Source organism: Alosa alosa, chromosome 7, assembly GCF_017589495.1.
Source record: "Alosa alosa isolate M-15738 ecotype Scorff River chromosome 7, AALO_Geno_1.1, whole genome shotgun sequence".
Classification (NCBI taxonomy): Eukaryota; Metazoa; Chordata; class Actinopteri; order Clupeiformes; family Clupeidae; genus Alosa; species Alosa alosa.
Genome location: NC_063195.1, coordinates 24,124 through 36,453, shown reverse-complemented (window position 1 = coordinate 36,453; position 12,330 = coordinate 24,124). Strand labels below are relative to the sequence as shown.

At 39.9% G+C, this 12,330-nt stretch overlaps 1 pseudogene; it reads left to right on the top strand.

The window, feature by feature from the left end:
- The window catches only part of LOC125297503, a 59,952-nt pseudogene that overhangs the window by 26,319 nt on the left and 21,303 nt on the right, over positions 1-12,330 (top strand).

Here is a 12,330-nt window from a genome sequence, read left to right as displayed (position 1 = left end):
TGTTTAAACTAACATTTACAGTGGTCTATTTCATAGTTTACTGGCCCTGACTAAGTTTGTGTGATGTATAAACCACAATCCTTGTTGATACAAGTACCAATATTCGTCAAGAAAGTTTTTAATCACATTAAGATTTTCGCCATAGGCAGTAAAAGACTCCACCATCTTTTTCATCACTGTGGGATTGTGGGATTGTTCAGGATTGTGGGTAATGAACAGTGTTGGGAACATTACTTTAAAAATAGTAATTAGTTATAGTTACTCCTTACTTGTTCCAAAAGGAACTGAGTTAGTAACTGAATTACTCTATGATAAGAGTAACTCGTTACCAGGGAAAGTAACTATTTGCGTTACTGTTACAAAAAAAAAAGTTGCTATATGTCAAAGAATTTGGATTTTTTTGGGCAGTTTCGAGCAGCCAGTTGAAATGAGTAGAACAGACGTTTGTAGGCTACATAACTTTCAATATTTATTAGATAGATAGATAGATAGATATATAGATAGATAGATACTTTATTGATCCCCAAGGGGAAATTCAAGATATTGCACATCGACAGACCTACGGTTGACTTCAGCCTGTGTCATAGGTTTTTGTTGTGAGGCAGAAACATCTAGCTTTTGCTGCTTGGAGGACTTTGCTCCGAGTCCTTCTTTGCTAGTGGAGCTATCATCTGTGGTGAAGGTATCTGTGTTTTTGGCCACTAGCTTTAGATGCATGTGTGAAATGCTTCATTAAATTAGAGTTGCTTACAACGGATGTCGACAAAAGTCTTCGCTCCTGGACATAATGTACACATTACATGCACGTTCTTGCCCTGATGAATTTGAAGTAGTGCTTATATCTCCACCTTGAAAATGGCAACTTTCCGGATTGCTCTTGACCTCTGCGGTTTAGTCGAATCTCTATTTTAGCTGTTGCGTGTGTGTGTGGCACGTGTGCTGGCAAGTGTGTAAAAACACTGGCTCTGATTGGCTATCGTGAAACATGACTCTGCCTTAGCCAATCATAATAATCTACGTCGTTATTAACCCACCTCCTCACTAGCTGTGTGCCAGGGTGCGTTCGGATTACACAGTTTATTCAATCAATGCATAGTAACGCACCACATTTAACGTCCAGTAACGTTAACGGCATTGTAACGACGGGAAAAGTAATTACAGTAGTTAGATTACCCCGTTAGTGAAAAAATAACGTCGTTACCTAACGCCGTTCTTTTAAACGGCGTTATTCCAAACACTGGTAATGAAGTACTTATCCAAGACATTGCAAATAAAAGACACTTATCTCAAAACAAGGTTAGTGCCCCATAAACTTTTGGCGTCTATATGAGCATATACAATCGCTTAGTACAGCCGTAGCTGGTTTCAAGTCGACCATGTGCAATTACGTTTTTATGGTTTATACCCCAATTGTCAATGGAGAAATTGTATTGAATTCTTACTTCCGGCATCGGCTGTGGGCGGGACTGTGATGCTCTTTAACAATAAGGCATGTTTCTGATAGGCCTATTTGACAGAGTAAGCATATTAACCCTTAGAACCCTAAGCTGTTTTTAGGGCATTTTCACTACCTTTATTCATAAGGATTTATTCTGGTCATTGTAAGTGCAACACACACATATTATATATTGTTTTTTTCAGCAGGGTCTAGGCTATCCAGATCTGCCATCATGTCATGTATTAGTACTAGCATTGATTTTATTTTGATTTTTAAGAATTAAAATATAAAAAATCATATTATAAAAAAATCTTATATTTTGACCTGTATCTCACCACAGCAAGCTCATAGCTCTACATTTCATGTGTGTGTGGGCAGGCTGTCCTGAATCAGGCAGTATAATTGCCATGTTGGAGAGGATACTCTGGGGGCTGAGCAATTTACAGAAATATGTGGTGTGTGATTTACGGAAATAAATGCCTTTTTTATTTAGCAATGAAAAATGACCATTCTGCGCTCCATATCTGTGACACTTAACTGATCTGACCTGACTTGACCCAAGTTTGCCTGTTAGCATGTGTGACTATGGTGTATGCACTCATGATGATTCTCAACTTTTACTGCATTGCCATTAACAAAGTAAAAGGCAAAAGGTGTTTCTTTGTTGAACAAATTGGGATGCAATGTGAGCCTTGAATTGGATGCCATGCAGGAATTTGCTAGGATCTCAAAACCGATTATGAACATGTTTTGCCATAGAGAAACACCACGATAGTGTTGGATTATAAACATGCTTTGCCACAAAACAGACAAAAACGTGGGAGTAAGTCCAGCTATATGAAGTTATTATTTTGCTGTCACTTCGTCTGTTTTATAACCCAGAAGATGTATTTGGTATCAAATGATAGCTCGTCTCCTCTTTCATCTGACATATGTGGCATATCTATCCGATCAAGGTCCGCGAAAGTAATTCAAACGAGGTAATGGGTGTGCAGCGTTGGTTTGTGTACATGGCGTTAATATTTTGCAGTCACTTCGTCTGTTTTATAAGCTGCCAGAAGATCGTTATCCATGGTACCAATGGATAGCCTGTTCTCCTCTTTCATCTGATATGCTTGCCATATCTATGCGATCAATGGGTTCAAGCGAGTAATTCAAAGCGAGAGTAATGGGTGCGCAGGTGAAGCGCCAGATAAGTATAGACTGTAAATATGATGCAATTTGATTTAATTTCATGATTTTTTTTTTTTTTCATTACTTGATCGCATACAACAAGTCGCGTAGTCTCTTTGAAAGCCCCACTTCTTCTCTGTCATTCAATAAAGGTTTCATCTCGTTCGCGATTAACAGTCAGTGAACAATGTAACAGAAGAAGTGTGTTTTTGGCGCATTTTAAGTGTCGGTTCTAAGGGTTAACAGAGAGGTTTTATTTTCAATTGTATAATTTTAAAAAAAATATATAATTATTGCAAGCTGCACTACTTTTTGTATTGGTTTTACTTTTATACAAGATGTTTATGAAATTTGTACAGTAAAAGTTATGTATTTTGACTGCAGTTGTCTTTGCATTCTGATTCCTCACTTCATTAGAATCATGAGTGGCTCTTTGTAAACAGCATCATTATCTGGGGCCATGCAAACCTGCATTACCACTAGTGTGAAGTTAGTCAACATCATGACAGTGAAATAGACCAATAGTCAATCTACTGCAGCAATTCCTTTCTCAACCTGTAGAAAATGCTGTGAACATCTGATTATGCATGGGGAAAAAAATACCGTCATATACCGTGAAACCGTTTGAAAACAGAATTTTGAAAAATACCGTGATATACGGTTTTTGGTCATCATTAAATAGTGTTTACAAACGGAAGTTCAGGAGGAGCGTGACGGAATTTGCCACGCCTCCTTCCTCTGCCAGGTAACTTATTTCACAGTCTACCTGCCAAATCAGCAGCATAAGCTTAACTTTGCTCCCAACCCACCCCCTCACGCTTCCAGTCTCCCTTAGTTAAGAATAAAGGGATGTATGACAGATTCCTGCATGACTCCTGCCTGCGCAGTTGACTCTTGCATGATCCCACAAAACACTTTAGGACCCTGGTCAGAGACCTCTCCAATCATGCTTTGCTATTGCATGTCTTTATATGCAAATTTCAGATTGTGAACTAGTGAATTGTTTGTAATTAGGTGACTAATGAGGGGTATGATGTACTCTGAAAATATTCACTATCACAACAAAGTTTAGAATACGCCTGCAGTCATTGACAGCAAGGCTTTAAGTGGCTTATTGCTCTTTAACATCAATATCTTTATGTATATCTAACCAGCAGTACATATGGGTGAGGAGTGTGTTGAGAGTCATTGTAGTTATGTCAGAGTCAAGTCTAATGTCTGATATGGCTGAGTGATAAATTACATCAATATGTTACAAGTCATGTCTAATGTCAATGCAATTTCATCAGTTGCATTAATTGTTTATAGTTAGATGACTACGATGTACTCTGAAAACATTCACCATCTGCGCCTGCTAAGTCACTGACTGCTTTCTAGGCCATATTGCTCTTATAACACTGCAAACAGTCAATTTGGTGAAGATTATTGTCTAGTAATAATGGTAGAATTTACTTCTGCTACAACATGAATAGATTTATTTTATTCTAAAACCCTTAAAAGAACATTTCACATGCTGCTGACAATTACAGAGTGGAGAGCTAATGTTCTGATATTCTCTCTCTCTCCCTCTTTCTCTCTATCTCTCTCTCTCTGTCTCTCCCTCCTTTACAGACATGCCCGTGGAGAACTTAGAAAATGTAAGTGTTGATCTACTGTTGAGTGTTGATCTGTAAGTACTGATCTACTAATGATGTTGAAGTGTTCTTTATTAAGCAGCTATGTCACTGTGGCGTAGGCCACCACTGTATGTGAAAGGCCTTTAGAGCATGTGTGGCGCCTGTATGTCCTGCAGAAACACACTGAATCATAGTGACAGAGAGAGAACAGAGACAGATTGACATGTTGGCATGTTCCAGTAGCCAGACATCAGAGGGATGGCAAACAAAGAAAGAAGGAGAACTAGTACGGCATGACGTGACGCTTTTGGTATACAACTCTCGGTCTGTGGCTGGCGCAAGTTAGAGATATATCCACTATGAAGAGACAACCCTGGCGGTCAGGTAGCCTGCATACTAGCCAGCGGTCTGTTTACTACTGAGAGCAGAAGTGGGAAGCGTAAACAAAGATTGTTAAGGCGGAGCAAGATACTTCGTCGTAGTTCATGTCTATGGGCCAAATGGGATCAATCCCCGTCTGCATAAAGAGGCATGTCGATGACATATAGAGTGTCCCAGTGACTTCCGTTTTACTTCCGCTACAATGGACCTATCTTTCAAAAAAATATGAACGGGGAGTTAATGGAGAGATAACAATTATTTTTGGTCCAGTTTGAATTGTGCCCACGAATTTCACATATGATGTGTGAATTTAAAAGATAATTTTTCACGTCAAGAAAGTACTGTTGTTTGATAGACTTCAAAAGTTATGTTGGTTTTGTGTGAATCCGCTCAGTGGACTACATCTCTCGTCTCGAACGATGTAGGCTACGTCACCAACGTAATGAAACTATAAGATTAGCTGTTATGCTAGTTAACGGTTGCATCTTGCTGCCTGCTATGTCACTTAACAGTATCTAATGTACAGTCTATGGGCCTTATACACAACTTACCTGATGTGTTTAATCCTCCTGACTCATGGTAATTTCATCGGCAAGGAAAGCCCAATTAAGACCTGTTGCTGGTATGCTTGTACAATCTAGTGTGGCTGTGAATGAGCTAACGTCACTAAGCCTGACTGATGGGTTTTGTAGTCGGAATTACGATCTTTCACAATGCTGTAATTCAATAGTTATGAAACAAACTGCAAATGTCTTTACATGAAAAATTGTCTTTAAAATTGACAAACATCATATGGGTAATTCAAGGCACAAGTCAAAAGGGACCAATCATTTCTTTTTCACCATAGACTGGCGTTCAAAATTTTTGGAAAAATAGGTCCCATGGAGGCAAATGGAAGTGGCGTCACTGAGACACTCTATTGACGAGCGTAAGTTGCAACCGGCCAACAGCAGCGGCATAAATAACCGGCGCATACCTGATATAAGGTTGATTTTCTCCAGACTGGATTGCTCAAAAATGCTAAAAATGTACCTGAAATGTTCAGAAGGGTTTGAGGATCATGAAAATGTGAACCAAGACCATAGCATATGTGGTGAAATTCTGAGCTATGCCCATAGACTTCAATGGAGCAGTCGCTGCCTCTGCTCTGCATAAAGGGGGATTTTGACCCCCCCTCGTGCGATCCGGGTTCCCGGAAGTGGCTCCTGATGAAATATCTTGCTCCGTCTTAACAATCTTTGGCGTAAAAGCCTGAACTCCGGCGCACAGCATACGTCATTACCAAACGTTGCTGATTGGTTAAGGGAACTCCAATGATTTTAAACCTCAAAATAAGCATCCGCCCATTACGGAGACAGATTATTATTACTTTGTTCCAGACTGTATGACGAAGAGAAACGTAGTCACAGGTGGTAAGGACCAGGCTAGTTTATTATTTCAATGAAAAATATTACTGTAAATTACTATTTTTTATTTTGATTCCAGCTACTGTACTGTACTGTCATATTTGAACTTATGTAGTATATGTTTTAAATTTAAAATAACTCCAGACTTGTTGGGTAGTGTATAGGTTATGATGGCAGGCGTGGCTCACTTGGGCAGGAGGAGCAGAGCCCTACTAAAGATTCATCCACTAGAAAAGTAGATCCACAAAATATTTCTTTAAAATAAAATGTTGTTTGTTTATTATTGTAATCAGTGAGCAAAGTACTCAATCATGTTACAATTTTATATGATTTGCAAAGAAATTCGAAAAGATCGCAAAGATCTCGTTGATCATATCCGTAGTTGTAGGCCTACAGTAACAATAGGCTACATTTAATTTCTGTAAGTGCAGTAGACGTCACTGCCCTGAAGAAATTGAACAGCGCCCGCTGTTTATATGTAAATCTGTCTACCGATACTGAAACTTCAGCCAGAGCGCGGTTCGTAGAAGGTCGGGGGGGGGGGGGCAGATCATGCCACTGCCCACCCTATACGACATCAGAATTTAACATAATCTACTATTAGTCCGCACGAGGTCAGACAGACAGTTGAAATATGGTGAGTGAACAGCATGTGTGCAATAGTGTGGAGTTTCTCTTAAAGAACTCATTCGAAAGACTTGAGATTGTAGTTAAATTAGTTAAAGACCTAGGACCTGATCAGCCCGACATTAACATCGTCCAACAAACAAACGACAAGGGTCAGTCATTTAATCGGACATTTTCACATTCATGGTATGATAAGAAGCCCTGGCTCTCTGGTTGTCCTGAACGCAATAAAATGTTCTGTTCCCATGCCTGCTATTCTGATCTTCTGGGAGACAAGGGGATATTTGGAGTAGTGTAGGTGTGTGTGACATGAAACATTTTTCAGAGAAGGCTAAAAACGTGAGGCTAGTAGGTCGCATCTGAGTTGTGCTATGAAATTAGCCATGCTGGGGAAAAGCTAATATTGCAGCACAACTCGATGAGGGCTACAGTGTAAGTGTGCGAAATCACAACAAAGAAGTGGATAGGAATAGGCACATTCTTTCCAATGTGATAACCTGCATACGGTTCTGTGGTGCGTTTAAGCTAGCACTTAGGGGGCACGACGAGACTGAAGCATCTAGCAATCCTGGTATTTTCAGAGGTCTTGTGGATCAAGTTGCATCGTTAGACAGTATAATGCACAGAAAACTGCTATAGAAACTGCCATTGTGTTCAAATGTACCTCCAAGACCATTCAAAATGAGCTACTGGATTGCATATTGGATGTAATGCAGGGTCATATCATAAATGATTCGAAAAATGCAGAGTTCTTCTCTGTGCAAGCAGACGTGTCCACCCACTGCCAAATAGTTGTAGTGTTTCACTACATAGACTCTGCTAACACTGTTCAAGAACGATTTTTCTGTTTATAAATCCATTGATGGGCAGACGAATGTAGAATCGATCTCAACCGTGCTTTTGGGGCACCTTGGTATAGGTTGTTCACCTGAGAGTGACACAGATAAAGTCAGGCTGATTGCACAGACATATGAGGCTAGTGTCATGAGAGGAACATCTGGTGGAGTGCGTAAGAAAGTGCAAGACGTGTACCCTAATGCACATTTTGTACAATTTTGTACATCAATTAAACCTGGTGATGGAAAAGGCTGCGTCAGCAGTATCCTCAGTGTGTGTCTTCTTCTGGGATTTTGGTGGCTTCTCCACTTTTTTCACAAGATCTCCGAAAAGAACTGCGGTTAGATGGGATAGTGGGGGTGACAGCTGCCACGTTCATCGCAAACGCGTTGGAACTTTGGAAGCCGTGCCATCTGTACTGTCTTTGAAAACAGAGAGCTTCTTTTGGAGTGTTTCGAAAACAATTCAGACATCTGGAGATTTCGATACAATCTCAGTCAGAGAGGCTAAAGGGTTTTCTCGAATGCTTTTAGATCCCGAGTTTTTATTCCTTTTAGACCTGTTCTACATGATCAAGCCCTGTGTAGATGTGCTCTGTGCACAGCTGCAGAAAAGAGCAATTGATGAAGTGGAGGCACACTCCAGTTATCAGGGGCGGACTGGGACCAAAAATCGGCCCTGGCATATTTGGCCCAAGCGGCCCTCAAATCGGTCGGGCACACCTAATTAAATACAAAATCTTTGCATTACCCTTAAATATGCATATGTCCAACTGTCATGGAGAAATGAAGGCCTCATTGGCTGATCTGCCTGATCAGAGGTAGCCATGGAGCGCATGATCTCCATATTCAAGTAGCCTAGGCTATACAAGCAATTATTAAAGAAGAGTTTCTGCTTGAATTCAAAGTGTAATTTCAAATTATTCAATAGGCAACATTTAAACTATACAATGCTCAACTGACAGCAGCACCAAACAGTTACTGAAGCCTATGTGTAAAGAGCTAAATTACCTAGATTGTCGTGAGACGCGTAATCACTGTAGGACAACTGAAACAACACGAAAATAAACAGGGCTGTTGCTGGAAATATTTTATTCCTGTAGGCTATACTACATTGCTGGTACATTTTGGAACATTATAGATACATTAATTAATTATCTTTAATGTCTTCCAGTAGCCTATCGTATAGGTTACTGTATATATAGTTTAGTTGGCGTGTGCATGAATGAGTGCATGACTTGATGTTTTGTAGCCTACATTTCCGTCCACCGATAAGCCGATATTGAAATGGATAAAGAATGAAACATGCTACTTTATCTGTAAAGCCTCTCCCCCTGCTTTTTGCTACTCTGTGGTCAAGAGCATTGTCCCCCACTACACCGCCTGATTTGTTACTTAGCACGAATGCAGCCAAGGATCGAAGACTGAACACAGAGAAAGTTTAGGATTCTCACTGAGGCAGACTATAGATGGGCTTCAACTGTACGGAGCTATTTTTAAGGAAGGTAGCCTACATTGCTGAAGTTGCAATGAATCACAATCGTCGACACTGAAGTTACAAAAACACCACTTTGTAAGCTATTGTCTCTTTGATCCGGATTAATAAGTAAAGCACCCATTTCCTTCATTTAGAGAATTCCCGATTGATGCACATTAGTGGTATACTGTTTACTAGTTAGCCTACAAACTCGGGTGCTGCGCATCGGGAGTTCTCTGCCTCCGCCTCGTCCGTTAATTGTGAATAACGGGACACCTCGGCGGACATAGTACAGACAAGTCCTAAATTATCGCGATAGCTTAACGTCAAAAAGTCTAATTGCTCCTTTTTTGAAACGGACTGTCAGAAAGACTACATGCACCCAGGGCCAGCCGTAATTTAATCCGACCTGAACTAAATGCCTTGAGCTGGCTATTAACGTGCCTTTTAGGCTCTCAAAAGTGTATCTTATAGCATATGGACACAAATTGCATGCTTAAATAGCCTAAGAACTATTTTAAAACTGTTTTGTTAAACTATTCAACCGTAACACTTCACGCATGCACCTCTTCCTCTCCCTCTCTCGTGCACTCACACACACGATGGTAAAGCATCCTCTTTGTGACAGGTCCCTTAACAAGCACATAGCCCATTGTGTAGGCCTACTCTATGAAAATAATTGCTATCACTCAGCTCTTGGATTAACATGGATAGGCTACTTGCAAGTGATGCAAGTTGATAGACAATTGTGTATCAAAAGAAGAAAGAAAGGTTTGCATAATTAAATGCTTTTGAATTAAATTTTTGCAACATATCACCTTTACTATCTACACCCCTTTTTGACAACTGACATATCGGTTTTACATATCGGTTATCGGCCTCCTGTTTTGGTAATAATTGATATCGGTATCGGCCCTGAAAAAACCATATTGGTCGATCCCTAGTCTACAGTCTTTTAGCCCATCTTTACCATGATAACCCTTCCAAGATAGAACCCTTTCGATGCTCTACTTTGTGAGACCAACCACCACTCATGCCATCGATGTTGAATTTTGGGCGTCTGACGGAAACTGATCAATCTAACCAAAAATTAACATTGATTTAACACTCTTTTGCTTTCCGGGTTTGCAAATCATTCATTTAGAACATTTAAGTTGCGTTATTTGTTATCATAATCACAGCACGGCCTTACATTATCATTACCATATCATTACATTATCGCAATTAATCGCAAGTCATCATAATCATCATCGTCAGCATGGCATGTCACACACATAGCCTACCTGCTCCACCACTGAGTTCTTCTCATGTAGCCTCAACTAGGCTCCACCACCTGCTCACTGTTCCTCTGCTCTGTATTCTTGCTTACATTCTCATTCAAACTCAACGAATTTCAACATGTTGTTGATATATGCTAGCCTACTTGCAACATTGCACATTGTCACAACCGGCACCCGCCGCAATTTCGCGTAGGCAACTTCGACTAACTTTTGATGCGCTCACAGAATCCTGGCTCTGAGCCAAAATGTGAGGGGTGGGGCCTGACGTGAGCTGTTATTGGATCAGTCAAGTGTCAATATGGAAATGTAACCAATGGGCCGCTGATTGTCTTTCCTTTGGGCCGATCGTTGGCCAAAATGATTAATTATATAGCCTATTCTATCGGCCCAAAAGGTGCGTCGGCCCACTGGGAAAATGCCCGGTATGCCAGATGGCCAGTCCGCCCATGCCAGTTATGTAAATAGTTCTGTGTTCACTTGTTAATCTAATTGTTGCCATTGTTACAGTGTTGTTCTTCAATCAATCTGATGTTTAAAAACCGAGGTCCGTTTCCACTCCCCCTCTCTCCTCTTTGCATTGCGATGTCACAGTTGGAGCCTATTATTCCCCAACATTCTATAAAAACAACCAGCGTTCCATGTGACTGCATTTAATGATCGGAAGGCCTACCACCGTGTTTTTTTTTCGCCCTTGTTACGAATTCATTTCAAAACGTATGAAAAGGTAACATAAAGAAGTCACAGGGCTTCGGTGTTACGCGAAAAGGTATTTATTTCTCTATGCTGTGGTGGAAGTAAGCATAAGAGGGATTTTTCCCGGTGATCAAACGTGTGGGTCAGAAAAAATAACATGAGACGGTTGCAATATAGATAGGACAGGAAAAGTCAAAAGGAAAACTCCAATCTTTCTTACTGGTGGTAAAAGGGGTGTTTTCCTGCCTCCCGTTCCTGGGGCACAGGCCGCTCCCAAGAAAAGATAACGTGAGTCTTCCGGAAAACTAACTAAACTATACCCTCCCTGAACCTATAACTAAAATCGTGCAGGAAATGTACAACTGCTCAACTAAACGTAACAATACCAAAAAGATTAACAAAGTGCTTTAGACTATAATTTAACAAAGTTTAACTAAGAAAAACAGTAAACTAAAAGTGCCAGCCAGTGTCCGTCAGGAGCAAAGACGAGAGAGAGAGATTATTTTAATAGATGTGACAAAGTAATGTATGTACTTGATAGAAAATACATTTTCCCATCTTAACATAGAGTATTAAGTTATTATTCTGCATTATTTTCTCAAACAAGTCCCAATTTAGTTCAACCCCGTCACAGTCATTTTGATATTCAACTATTCATTTTTCCAATTAGCTTGAGATCAGCTTCTGGCATTATCTCACAGTTTAGGTGTCCCTTGTAAATAATGGCATATTGTAATTAAAGAGAAAATCAAGAAAAACTGAAAAGCACCATCCTTTCCAGCTTATGATGAAGAAATTTCTGATCTAACTCCACATTTTCGCTAGAATGCTGCATAATTCCTGACAAAATTTACAAGATTTAATACACACAATAAATAAAGTATTGGTGTTATATTTTATGTATTTAATACAAAAATTTCAAAAAATCATCTCATAACAGGGGTAAATGCATCGTAACAGGGTTGAAAATCATGTAACAGGGTTGAGTGAAAGGCATCACATGTCATATGTTTTATCTTTTTTTTGGTGAGATCACTCACATGTTGCCCTTTTTTAAACATTTTAAACATTTTTAGATTCCTACTGTCAACATAGCTTTTAAAATCTAAACAATCAAGATGAGATCTAGACAGATTAAAACACATTAATGAACTAACAACAGTATTTCTGATAACAATAATTCATAAAAATATCCATCTGATAATGGCAGGAATGTCTGTTTGCACAATGAGCAAACATCTAAACATTGATAACCTACAGTGGGCATCGCTTTCAAATGACCACTTCATTCGGCGCGTGCAGCTGGCGTGGAAGCTGCGTGTGAAGCTTTAGTACCACTTTCAGCCACTGTGCCGCCTGCCACTGTACATCGCTCTGCCTGCCGTCCCTTACATAATTGTTGC